General features: G+C 36.2%; 1 protein-coding gene across 3 annotated transcripts in view; it reads left to right on the top strand.

The window, feature by feature from the left end:
* GUCY1B1 (guanylate cyclase 1 soluble subunit beta 1) overlaps nt 1-14588 on the top strand; it is a 52973-nt gene that overhangs the window by 1935 nt on the left and 36450 nt on the right. The window contains exon 4 of one of the 3 annotated variants that reach the window (XM_078069346.1): nt 13597-13822. The exons of the other annotated variants lie outside the window; for them this stretch is intronic. The gene's annotated coding sequence lies outside the window, so the exon portion shown is untranslated. The remainder of the gene's footprint in view (nt 1-13596; nt 13823-14588) is intronic. 3 annotated transcript variants of the gene reach the window in all.

The following is a 14588-nucleotide window of genomic DNA, read 5'->3' on the forward strand; positions in this document are numbered from 1 at the left end:
TGTTACTCTTTACTTTCATTTCCTGACCTCACTGATTTCATTTTGTAATATCAAGTAGGTGGTGTTTTCATGCTATTTTTTTCCAAATACATTGCAACTGTTGGCAATCAATTCTAACAAGTCTTATTATGCAGTTACATGATAATGATTTCTTTTAAATATCAGTTTCCATGGAAACGGCCAGGGTTAACTATTAAGCTCTAGAATGCGACTTTTCTCTTCCTCGGGTCTGTACCGTTGAGCCTGGTTTCATGTTCCATGAGCCAATTATGTTACCCACAGGGCATATCCACATATTATAAAGAGAAGTGGAGATTTGGAAATTATGGATTGAATCAAATGAGTATTTAGGTACTAAAGCTTACTTAGGGATTTGAATAAAGTAGATTTGGATCTACTTTATTAATGCCTTCATAATTTTTATTATGCTTGTTAGAGTTATAGAGAAGGCAGACGTCAAAAGCAAGATTTTAGACTGTAATTTAAGTATAGGATTATCTTTAAGCCACTTTGTGAATTTATGAAAGCATCATGCATATCACCCACATGTTTTCTCATCCATAATATAGAAATCTCCAAATTTCTGAGAGAATATGCTATGACAATATATTTGAAATTTTGAGGGCACAATAAAAGATAGCTATTATGGCTAAATAGCTATTATGTGTTTTAACCAGATTTAGAGTGTATGTCCTACCCACTACCAACTTAAATCACTGTTAAATACAAAGATGAAAAATATGCTTTATAGAGAAATGTATCAGAAATTTTCAAAAATTAAATTATCACTGATTTGTTTGTATTGGCCACATTTTCCCCCAGAGAAGGTCAAAATATCGAAAAATATTCAAATTCCACTGGTGTGAGAACTTAACTTTCTCAAAGTAGGCTAAGAACTTTGTTACATTCTACTTTAAAAAACAGTGTATTGATTTTTAATTAAACATCAATATCTTTTAACTCACTAATTTATCTCTAAGTATTTCTGGACAGTATTCTTAATCTGTTCAAGTGTTGATAATTTAAATCATTCAAAATCTTTTTTTCTGGTAAAATGAAACAAATCATATGGGTCTTTTTATATGTACCCCTGCAACAATTATGTACCCCAGCAAGAGGAATACTGTTAGTTAAACTAGTGTTGTAATACAGGTGTTAACTTTAATCCTTTTTTGTCTGAGCATCCCTTTTGTTGGAGCCCTTATTGTCTTGGGTAGCATTTAGGATCTGGAATAGAGAACATTGTTCAGTTTTCTGTGTTGAGAGGGATTAAAGCAGCTCATTGGTTTCCAACCCAGTCAGTACCCCTGAGGGGTGACTTTGTACTCCCTGGAAGAGCATTTGCTTAGCACAGCAAAGAGATTCTCACTGCCTAGGGGCAGGAGAGGAGAATTTGGAGGAGCTTAATTTGAAAATGCTCCTTGGAAGATTCTGATGCCTCCTCTCAATTTCATCTTCTACTCCAGGAGGGAAGGATCACTGTAACCAATGGTTCAATATGCAAAATATACAATATACTTTCTGTTTTAACTTTTTATGAAAAACTAAATGTGTGACTTTTTTTTTTTTTTTTTGTCTCCGTAAGTACCAAACGTCTCCATCTTCCTTTTTGGTCTGTGAGAAACTATATAAATCAATATTTATAAAACTTTATATAACATTTTTTTTTTGGTTTAGTAGGAAATAGCTATACATTCTTCATGAGAAAGGATGCCAAACATTTAATGACAAATAAAACCCTAAGTAACAGATTCCAGACAGCAAATTCTAAGTGGTAGGAGCCAAAAATGCTTCATTGTAAACTCTGTATCCACTTACACTCTTACAATCATATAACCATTTCACAGAGGCTTTAAATTCCTCCTTTTAAGAAAAAAAAAAAATCTAGACTAAGGGTCAGCAAACATTCTCTTAAAGGGCCAGATAGTAAATAATCCAGGTGCTGCAGGCCAAAAGTCAATATTGAGGTTATTATGTAGGTATGGACATAACTGTTAAAATGTGACTGTCTAAAATATAAAAATGATTCTGTGCTCTCAGACCGGACAATTGGGGCAGTGGCCTGGATTTAATCCATGGGTTGTAGTTTGCTAACCTCTGATCTAGACCAAATATACATATGAAAAAGAAAAAGAGACCTCTGAATCTATTTTAAATCTTGTTTTGTTGGTATCTTTTCAATTTTCACATGGTCCTTTCTAGAAGCCGTGGTCCCAAGGTGATGAAAAAAATCAATCATCATTTCAGAGAAAACATGAAGTCAGGATATAGCTATTAGAAAAGCACCTAACTACTTGGTTTAATCATTTCTGTTATTCTTCCATCATCCCTGGCAAAACTAATCATTGCATCAAATTAATGGGTTCAATTTTAGATTGGTTTAACTTCACTGAAACATAAAGATGGATTCAAAAAACTGAAAAAAATCTAAGATGATTAAAAGTTTATCGAAAACAAGCAAACAAAATGCCTTCCTAAAAACTATTTTGCCTCGAGTTGAGCAGGCCAAGGAACAAATTAAAAATAGATATAAAACTCCATAGTGCTTTACAGTACATGGCTTAGCCCTTCTCTGTCTTACTAAAAGGTATGAGATAAATATTTGGATCGAAATTTTAGTATGAGATTTGAAAAGATGTAATCACACCATTAGTTGGTACATGTTGGAGCAATTCCTCTAGAAGGCTGTCAATCAGCTTCCTTGAATAAAGAATTCATATATGTTTAGTATGGTTTTAACTGATTTACCCACAGCAGGGCAGCATACTTTTTCATTCATTGATTTGTTCCTTTTTTTCATTTTCTAGTTAAGCTTAGTCTTAATGAGCATAGTGTAGTGTTTTAGGCACTGAGGATAGAAAAGTAAGATATACTCCTTGCCTCTACATAAAATCTTATCATGCTACTAACTCTTTTCAGAGTTATCAGGATATTTTTGTCTTATTTTTTCTTGAATTTTCTGCCTATAACACAGACATGGAAGGATTTCTGCCTGTAACTCAAGCATAGAAACATGCTTATCTTCCAGTTTTGAAATTAATGTATCTAGTTGAATTTGCTAATCACAAATTAATCATTATGGTTCATACAGGCACGTGCTTTGCTATAAGCTAGTTATGTGATTTTCCCAAGTTGCCTAAGTTTTCTAAGCCTTTCGGAGTAAGGAAAACATAATACCTATTGTATAGAGTTGTTGTAACATGTTGAAAAATATCTGAAAGTGCTTAGCACAGTTTTTGAAAAGGAACTATTTAATAAATGGTAACTATTATTAATTTCATCCAGAACCAAAATTTTTCAACTTTTCTCTTCCCCAGCTCACCTGAAAGATATGAAGTTCTCCTTTAAGCAACAGTAGCTCATTGAGGTCTACATAAACTAAATGTTCCCTCATCACTCTAGGATAAGTAGTAACTTCCTTGTCATTTTCGCTTGTTTTTCTCTTTTGTCCATTCTGTGCAACTGGTACCAGTTCTTTGAATTTGAAGTGCCCCTTAGACTCTCCTCTTCTTTCATTCTGGCTCCTAACACTTTCCTTTGTCCTTCTCTTAACAGCACTATGACTGGGTTTTCTGTGTCTGACTTGTCCCACTCACCCTCTCCATTCTGCAGATTGTGGGAAGATTGTTACTTTCATGATGCTGCTTCCACTTTGGAATCAATCTTACATTTTTCTCATCCTCCCTCCCCTAATCCTTATTTATTGTTTGAAAATGTAGCATTTGCTCCTCATATACATTTTATCAAAAAAAAAATTAAAACAAGCAAAATAAGGCACTATGTTTTGCCATATTTTATTTATTTTATTTTTTTAAGATTGTATTTATTTATTTGATAGGGAGAGAGAGATACTGAGAGAGAGCACAAGCAGGGGGAGCAGCAGGCAGAGGGAGAGGGAGAAGCAGGCTCCCCGCTGAGCAAGGAGCCTGATGGGGGCTTGATCCCAGAACTCTGGGATCATGACCTGAGCTGAAGGCAGATGCTTAAACCACTGAGCCACCCAGTGCCCCTATGTTTTGTCATATTTTAATCAGATTTTCATATTCATGAGGCCATAGAATTAAATTTCTATACCTTTCTGTACCCTTGTTCAAGTAGGTTTTTATATATCACTGGTACTCTATATTTTAAAAACTGTTTAAAATTTCCAGTCCTTTCCTCTATGCAATTTCAGTTGAGTGCAACAGTACCCATTTGAAATTGGAAAGACTTTTCCAGCTCATTTTTTTTCCTGCTTTAGTGAGATATAATTGACACATAACATTGTGTAAGTTTAAGGCATACGATGTGTTGATTAGATACATTTATTAAGTGTGAAATGATTGCCACGTGTGAAATGATTGCCACCGTAGTATTAGTTACTTCTATTACACAGTTATCATTTCTTTTTTGTGGTAAGAACATTTAAGCTCTACTCTCTTAGTAACATTCAAGTATATGATACAATGTTATTAGTTATAATCAGCTTGTTAATCTTACAACTGGCAGTCTTACCCTTTGCACAACAGCTCCCCATTTCCCCTACCCCCACCCCTTGGTAACCGCCACTTTACTCGTTTCTCTGAGTTTGTCCTTTGTAGATTCCACAGGTAAGTGAGTGCAATATTGTTTGTTGTTTGTTTATTTTTAGTGATAAACCTGAGCTTCCAAGAGGTTAAAGGACTGTCCTAGGGGATTATATACAGGAAGCTAAAAGGTCGGGACTCCAACCCTGCTCTTCTGGTGCCAGATGATAGAAACCCTTCTCTTAAGATAGAAATAGGAGCTAATGTAATATACATATAAAAATGAAACCATATTGGGCGCCTGGGTGGCTCAGTTGGTTAAGCCACTGCCTTCGGCTCAGGTCATGATCCTGGAGTCCCTGGATCGAGTCCCGCATCGGGCTCCCTGCTCTGCAGGGAGTCTGCTTCTCCCTCTGACCCTCACCCCTCTCATGCTCTCTCTCTTTCATTCTCTCTCTCAAATAAATAAATAAAATCTTTAAAAAAAAAAATGAAACCATATTGTCACACCCAGAAACTTCCTCGGTCCAAATAAAAAAATAATATACAGATAAAAATAGGTAAATTAGATAATTGTTAGGATCAAGACCTTTTCCTGTAGGAAGACCTGCTAGTTAGCCTGAAAGATGGAGGTAGGCACAGTCTTTTGGTTGATAAGGTCACTAGCATTTGAAGTTATTCTTACTCGGAGAAAGATGTGCATATGTAAATCCCTCCACATATCTGCCAGTGAGCTCTTCACCTAAGATTCTTTCCCGAACCTGGACCATGTCTGGAGAGCAGCATGATGTGTAAGTGATAGGCCAGGTCATAGCCTGATCTCAGGGTATTTTTTTGATGATTTGAAGTATCCCCCTGAAATCAAGCTAAGTCTTTGTTTTACTTGCAATACTTGCAAATATTTTCTGCAATTTTTGAGAATTGAACAAAAAATCATAGAAACATATTTAATTAGGTATTTCAGAGAAGGAGCTTTGCTCATTAACATCAGAGCCAGAGGAAAAATTAGAAAATCTGTATTCTCCCTTTTGACCTATCCAGACATAGCTGTGGCCGATGTTAACTAGACATTGCTACTGTTTACAAGGAACAATGTCTTTTCGACTCTCTTGCTCTCTGCAGGAAAAGGGACTCGAGCACATGTTTCTCTTCAGTGTGTTGGAAAGCGATAGTTATGAGTCGATAGTGTGTAGACATTAACAGGAAAACAGGCTTTAAGAAATCTGTATAACTGGCCCAGTTCAGAGGGTGACAACTCAGAAGACATGAGTACTTGCAGCTTTTCCATCTGCTTCTTTGCTTCGTTGTTCATTAAACAGGAAACAGTGGGAAAATGGTGTTTTTGTGCCTAGTAAGACGGAGCACCTTTTTTTCTGTCGAAAGATATTGAGGTTAAAGAAGTCTCTATTCCAGGTAAAAGGCAAATATTCTGAAGTATTTTTTGTACCTCTTTGTTACTGTGGTTTTGGATCCATTGCATATTCTGATCTACTTACCATTCATTGTCGAATCAAGAAATATTAAATTTTTGTTTTATTGAAATTCTTTGTGATCAATTTTCATATCACTCAAACATGGGGACCTTTCAGTCCACATACCCTGCTTTCTCTCAGCACTCCAACCTCATGGGCCAGTTTTCAGTTCCTGAAGACTTTGAATTTTTTTTATTATTATTATGTTATGTTAATCACCATGCATTACATCATTAGTTTTTGATGTAGTGTTCCATGATTCATTGTTTGTGCATAACACCCAGTGCTCCATGCAATACGTGCCCTCTTTAATACCCATCACCAGGCTAACGCATCCCCCACCCCCCTCCCTCTAGATCCCTCAGTTTGTTTCTCAGAGTCCATAGTCTCTCACGGTTCGTCTCCCCCTCCGATTTTCCCCCCTTCATTTTTCCCTTCCTGCTATCTTCTTCTTCTTCTTTTTTTTTTAACATATAATGTATTATTTGTTTCAGAGGTACAGGTCTGTGATTCAACAGTCTTACACAATTCACAGCACTCACCATAGCACATACCCTCCCCAATGTCCATCACCCAGCCACCCCATCCCTCCCACCCCCCACCACTCCAGCAACCCTCAGTTTGTTTCCTGAGATTAAGAATTCCTCATATCAGTGAGGTCATATTATGTGTCTGGATAACACCTGTGCTTAGCAGATTCTCCTCTTCACTCTCCCCATCCCCTACCCAGAAATGGAAATGTGTTTCAGCTCTGAGATGGCAAAACAAATGTGACTTCTTAAAGGAAGGCTTCTCTCACCTCCGAAACTGTGATTTTTCTTTATGGTACATACCAGGGTTTATAATTATGTATTTCTATTATTGATTAATATTTGTTTTGTCTCAGTAGATTCTAGGCTTTGTAACAGTTACCTAAGAAAGAGCCTGGCATATTGTGGTCTTTATCTTCTCTCTCTCTCTCTCTTTCCCCCATGTGTATATGTGTATGTGTGTATGTGTTGTGTGTGTGTATATGTGTGATGTGTTATTATATATATAATATATTATATATATAATCCTTCACATTTTTAATTTCCAGGGAGTAGAACACATACACATTCACAGATTTTTTTTCTATAACCAGGATTTAGTATGTCAGATTGATGACATTTATAACCACTATTTAACACAATATAAACTCTGTTGAAATGGACTTTTTTTTTTTTTTTAATATCAGCAAAGGCAGAAGATAGAGTAGTATATTATAGCAGCTCCTTTTGGAAGAGTCAGAGTTCTTTTGTGTCATCTCCCTCTGTGTATGTATATAATAGAAGATTGAAAACACTACTGTTGAATTACCAATTTCATATACCAAAAACCAGCTACTGGATTGGATTCAGGACAAGACTGAATCCTTTAGCAAGTGTCTAAAAGCTGGGTAGATATAGTGCTGTTTAAAGTCAGTGTTATAATCTGTAGATAAATGTTTGTAATACTGAAATTAAATGTAAAACCCAGACGAGAATGCTCATCATGTCATTCAGTTTTGAACGTAACAGCTCATATATACCGCACACTTACCATAAGCTTCCTCAGTCCCAGTCCCCACTACTGAAAAGTGCTTTATACTCATTGTCTCACCTAATCCTCACAACCACCAGAGAAAATAGAGTTGTTCATTGTCCTTGTTTTGTAAGTAAGGGAACTGAGCCTTCAAGACTTTAAAACCCTGTGTCAAATCACTCAGCTGTTAATCATCACAGCAAGGATTTGAACAGAGGTAGGCTTGCAATGATTATATTATGTGCTTTCCCCCAAAGAGAAGAACCTTCTTTCCAAAGGCAGCCAGTTTAGCATGGGCCTGGGCAATATGCATGTGTATTAGTACTACTCATTTTTGTTTTTGTTTTCCTGGGCTTTTCAAGCACTTATACAGGTGATTTTGGCTATGACATTTTTAGAGGTGGTTTTATTCACCAACTAGCACATTTACTAAAGAAAACCAGAGCTTCAGAAATTTTGAGCAACCCATTTATTTTTAGAAGAGCTGTAACTCAGCAGGTCACAAGGTGAGTTCATGATGAAGTGCACACACAAAGATCTAAGTGAATTCATTTGTCTGATGAAGCTACTGAAAATGCCTCATATGAGATGTTTATGGATGTGCCTTCAGAATTTGGGCAGTTACTAATGATACTCTGTGGCAACCTGTACAAAGAAAGAAAATGCAATTATATATCAAGAGGATGTCACTTTGCCTCAATATGTGTCACTCTTGACAGCATTTACTGTTACTGTTTATAGTACTTGGATGAGTGAACACATTGCCTTAAGGAGGGACCTTTATTAACTGAAAGAGACTCCAAGCAGGAAGCCATTGCTGCATTTAAAGGACCCATCTCTCCCCTTCTCCCCTCGGCAGCTGCCTCAATCCAGAGTTTCTCCTTTGCAGATTCAGACCTAGTGTGAATCCACTACTGAAAATTGAGAGGTCATTAATACTTCACAACCACTCAGAAAAAAAACAATGTGAATTTTTAACTTTTTAGATATTATATAGAGTTATCTGTGTTTTGTAAGTGGGGGATTTCAATTTTAGTACTGGTTGGACACAACTCAGCATTTATGATGTCCTTACTGTACACTAAAATAGACCATCTTGGGGCTATTGTCAAGATGACATCTACATTCTGTTTTTTAATTAAACATGTTCTGTGATAATGGTTTTCAAAGATAACTGGTCAGGTTGATTGTTTGATGTGTGCTCACCTTTTCCTTCTGAGGTCAGACCCTATTTTGAGACTTTATTTTTAAGATGCCTGTATTCAGGGTCTACATCACAGAACACCTGCTTTCTTACCTCTATGAGAAACCTCTTTACTTAAAAGTCAGGTCCTTCTAGTACACTAAACTTATCTGAAAAGTGTATAACAGCACGAATTCAGTGTCAGAATATGAATTCAGTTTTTTGTACATTCACATTTCACAGTTAAGGATTAACTCCTTAAGTATGGAGTTATGAGAAATGCTGCCTGGATATTTATGACAAATTGTGTACCTAGTCTTTAAAAATTAAATAGTAGCTTGAAAACAAACTGCTCAGTTTTGCCAGTAATGTTTGATTGCTTGATTTTTAATAGGCATTTAGAAACATGTGAGGGAAATGGGTTTAATTAATACATTCACTTCTTTTAAAAGATTCATACATTTATTGAGTGCATGTTCTAGCACTTGGGTTAGGCACCAATGATTAGAAAAGCAAAAGGCAAAAGCCAAAACCACAGAACACCACAGTAAAAATACCTACTACTCTTTTGGGGAAAGGTAATTAGTGTAAATAAATGATCAATTTATATTCCACTAAATAGCCATCACTAAAAGGAGGGAAATGGCTACTAGGAAAATTGTTCATGTGTGCCTACTTAATTTTTAAACACTTGCTGTGGCTACAAATATATGGAACATGATGATTTCTTATTCCATCTCTAGGTGAGAGCTTGGTCTTTTATTTTTAAAGTCCTTAGGGGAGACAGGACTTATTTGTTCTTGGCTATTTGAATTAAGAGAACTTACCATCAAATCAACAAATTAAGTGCACCTTTAGTTTGACATTTTTGATGCTGAATACAAATTCCCAATATTTGATTGTCATTTCTTTCCTTCTCTTCCTCTCCACTTACCAGTTTGTCTTCCTCCTCCTTCCTCTTCTTCAACAACTAAAATATTGCCGGTTGGCTGTATTGGGCATTAAATGGGTGGGAGACACTATTCTAAATCTGTTATGTAGACTAATTCTGCCATCCAACAGGACTCCAGGTAAGTACTGCTGTTCCTCTATTTTACAGATGAAGAAACAGAAACACTGAGAGGTGAACCTGCCCAAGCTTAGTGCAGCCTCCTATGGAAGTAGCTTAGCTGCTTCTTTTGCATGCTGCGTGAGAAAACACTCTGACTTGCGGTACAGATGAAACCAGATGAGTTTCTCTCTGTCTAGGTTTACTTGTTAACCAAAGAAAGGGCCTTTTTTTCCCCACTTCATCCAACCTCATTTAAGCCACTTTAAAAATAAATCTCTTAATATGTCTTACCGTATGCTGACTTCTTTTATTGAATAATGCACCAAGTAGAAAAATGTAATGCTTAGCCCAAATACAGTTATTGAGTATATAGGTAAAGATAACACAAACTACTGCAAGCGATACTGTTTGGAAAGAGGGGGAAGACTGTATTCTTTGGGGTTATCCAAGAGATATTTAAAATAATAGGAAGCAGCAGGATATAATAACACAAACTCGGATATATGATGATAATAGTTCTATCGGTTGCATTTCATAAATGAACACTATTGAATATATTTTAATCCAGTTTACTTCTGGGTTCATATGATATTTGCTGTCATTCCATTTACATAGAAATACAGTTAATAGCTACAAAGATACTCATCACAACATTGTTGTGAGAGTTATTGGAAAAAAAAGTATGTCCAAAATCTTTCATTTTTGAGAAAATTTAGAATTGTTTCGCAGATCAACCTCTGGCTTTTTTCACATGTAAACTAAATATAATTTAAATAACAGGGAATTACATCCTTGCTTTGTGTATACAACAATTTAAACAAAGTTAATGCTCAAAATATATTCTGAAAGGTGAGTGAATCTAGAAAATTGGGTTAATGTACTTGGCTGAATTTGGATAATTTAAGCACAAAAGAAATTTCTTGACAGCAAGAAAATAAACCTTAAATATTGTTAGAAATGTTGTATCTATATATTTGAAGCATCCTTTACTTTTGCTTTTAAGAAAAAAGCTAGAAACTTATGGAGAATTATGAGGTGAGCTAATATTACCTGAATTATAGAAATTGTTTATGTAATCTGAATATTAGCTTACTTCCCAGCTTTTCTTTGCTGGTTATCCTCTGTGGTTTTAAGTAGCGAGGGAAAAAAACATCTACAAGAGGAGCAAAGGAAGAGTGTAATGTCAGAAGGAGGCCCACTGAAGCTTCCCTCAAAAAATAGTGGAAGATATATCTTCAAGATGTATCTGAGAGATGGTTATTATCATCTCTGCACCCTCTGGAGGCTAAATCATTTGACAGCATAAAGTCTGAACAAATACAAATTTGTCCAGAAGTTAGAAGAAAAGTAGTATTGAGAATTAAGACACACTGAGAAGGTATTTCTAGTAGCTTCTTTGATCTTATTGCCTGAAATTAATTCTTTTGCATACTACTCCTTTTGCACTGTAAATTCTCCTTTCCCCTAAAGAGGGAAAAAGATGAAGAATGATTTACAGAAGAAAGGAAAATGGGTCCAGAAAGACTAGGTCATGGAGATCAATTTTACCACCTAAAATCTTGCTGGGAAATTAACTTCTCCAAGGAAGCCTCTCATAATCATTATTTTATTTTATTTTATTTTTTATTTTATTTTTTTAAAGAGTTTATTTATTTATTCATGAGAGACAGAGAGAGAGAGAGAAGCAGAGGGAGAAGCAGGCTCCCAAGGAGCAGGGAGCCCGATGCGGGACTTGATCCCGGGACCCTGGGATCATGACCTGAGCCGAAGGCAGACACTCAACCGTCTGAGCCACCCAGGCGCCTCTAATCATTATTTTAATACTGTATCCTTCCCCTTCTTCCTACATCCCTACTTTCATCCCTTTATCCTCATCTACTTTGTTTTGTAACATTCATCACCTCAAGATAGGTTATAAAATTTGAGTATATAGTTATTGCTCATTGTTTCTACCAGTTAAAATGTAAGTTCTTTGAGGGCAGGGATCTTTATTTCCTTCATTAATATATTAAAAGTACTTAGAAAAGTGCCTGGGGCATAATAGGTGCTCAAATATTTGTGGCAAAATACCCCTTTCTGGGGTGAGGTGGGGGGAGAGTAATTAAAGAGCCACTCAAAATTCCAAAAGATTTCTAAGATAAATGTAAATAAGGAATCCTAAGTATTTTAAATAATTCATTAGAATTTAGTGTGACATTTTTCAAAGAAGATGATTATTTCCTTCCATGTACTACTGTTTAATTTATATTTCAGCCTCCCTCCAGGGAGCACATTGGGCTGATCATTTCAGGAAGTAAAGCTTAAAAGATAAGGGAGTTTATTTTATTAAAACAAGAGAAAAGAAAGAAGGAATGCATTGACTCATGGTTAGGGGTTTTCTAGGGAACTGGCCATTCTTCTATTTTATGCAGAGGGATTGAGTATTCTGTTTGTACCTCATTCATTTAACTATTGTTATGGGTTGGTGAGTGTTTGTGAGGAACTGAGTTTATTATAGAAATTTATGTCATCTGATTTATCCCAGTTGGAAGAGAGAAAAGAGGGCACAGTGAGAACATAGATTAATTTATACTTTATTATATATTTAATTAAAATGTATCTATATTTTATTAGAATGCCCTAAATTAGAGGGCATTCAAAATTGTAATCTGTTGACCAATGCTATTTTGTAATAAAATGTTAGTGGCAAAGTGAGAAAAATAAGGCTATCCATATCCTTCAAATCAGCAATCCCATTTCTAGGAATTTATTCCGTTTTTACATAGAAATACAGTTAATAGGTACAAAGATACTCATCACAACATTGTTTATACTTGCAAAAAAAGAAATCTCAGTATCTACTAAAACTTCAATATGTCTATACAATGCAATTTTATGCAAAGTATAGAAATGTATTGAATGAAATGAAGAGATATCCATCAAATACTAAGTCAAAAAAGGAGATTTTTAAGGCAGCATAATTGTGTGTGTCATCCATACAAGTATATTCAAGCATGAACAACTCAAATATAGTATTAGCAGTGGTTATTGGGATAGGGGAGGATTCTTTAAAAGGTTTCCCTGCCTATATTTTATATTTTTATACAATTAGAAATTAGAATGTATAAGACACATAATAGCATTTATCAAGAGATAAGTCAGTGTTTGTACATTACATCTTCATAATTTGGGGATATTTCACTGACCTTTGGTATTAAAAAGACTTGAGGTTTGGAACATGTGTTCCCTTCATTTAATAGCTATGTAAGTTCAGCAAAAGGAAGACTTCCACTTCTTATATACAGCTCTTTAATTTTTTGAATACGTAGACATGGGAAGCACTATGGCCATTAGTAATACACACACACACACACACATACACTCCTCAACAGCTTAGAACATATTTTTGCACATTGTATCTCTTAAAATGTGGAAGCTGGGTTATATTACTGCTCTTGTTTTTAAAAAGTGGGGGTTTAATGTTCATGTGCTTTGTGTGAGTTGTCCAAGTTCATTCAGCTGGTAAATTCTGGGCTCTGAAATTCAGATCTCTGTGCCTACCAAAATCAGGTTCTTTTTTTTTTTTTTTTTTTTACATGCAACGTTATGCACAACTGCAGGCAAATAAATGGTACGCCCTTAAGCACACAGGGTACTTTTAAAGAATATCTCCATGCCCCCTGGACCTAATCCATGGCACCATTTGGAGTTCTTCCCTTGAGCAGATGCTGGTATTCTAGCCCGGAGAGAGAGAGGAAGGGACTGTGGCCTGCCTTGGCAGCATTTCATGAGTAGCTATTCGAGCTACTGTGTTGCAAGTTCACCTGATGATAGTGGCTGGTTTGTCTTGCATTCTCCTGGCAGCCTACAGGGATTTAGATGAATTGGACTGAGAGTCAGATGGATTTCCAAGCTCCACCTATTTGTGATTTTTAACGCTGGAAAAGATATCAGCAAACTTGTCAGTTCTCTTCTACAGCTGGCAATATTTTGAATAATAGATTTCTCCTTTGGACACTTGTTTGAGAAAAATAATCCAAATTTTATCAAGATAAAAATACTTCTGTGATCATGACAACCATTAAAAATGGTAAGTATAATTTCCTTTCATGAATACTGTATATATTTTGAGCTACTGTATTTAATAAGCTAAGGATATGTTAGGAGATTTTATCCAATCACTTGGCACCTCAAACCTAATATGTTTAAAACATAACTCTTTTTTTTTTTTTTTTTTTTTAAAGTAGACTCCATGCTGGGCTTGGAGCCCAAGGTGGGGCTTGAACTCATGACTCTGAGATCAACACCTGAGCTGAAATCAAGAGTTGGATGATTACCCAACTGAGTCCCCCGGGCGCCCCTAAAACATAACCCTTGATCTAACCCACCCCTGCTCCAGTCCACTTCCAACAGCTTTTTCCAGTTCAGCCATTGGTGACGATATCCTTCCAGCTGTTCATGCCAAAACCTCAGTGTCATCTGTGTGTCCTGTCCTCTTCTCACATCCTGTATCCAATCCACCAGCAAATCATGTTGAATTTGCCCTCAGAATATATTCAGTTTGGACCACTTCTCCCTCCTTGCACTGCTTCCACTCTGAATCAACTTACCAGCCTTTCTCGCCTGAGTGTTGGCAGTAGCCTCCTCACTGGTCTCCTTGCTCTCTCCTAAACCCTTTTGGTCCAGTCTCAGTGAAACAGCAGGATTGATTCCTTTAACATAGGTCTGTTCCTCTCGCTCTTGGGTCACAAAGGCAAAAACCATCCATCTCTTTCAAGTAAATGCCATAGTCATCCTAATGTCCACCCAGGCCCCTTGTTACCACTCTGACCCATTCCCTTACAGCTACTCTGCCC

The sequence above is a fragment of the Halichoerus grypus genome, chromosome 3, assembly GCF_964656455.1.
Source record: "Halichoerus grypus chromosome 3, mHalGry1.hap1.1, whole genome shotgun sequence".
Lineage (NCBI taxonomy): Eukaryota > Metazoa > Chordata > Mammalia > Carnivora > Phocidae > Halichoerus > Halichoerus grypus.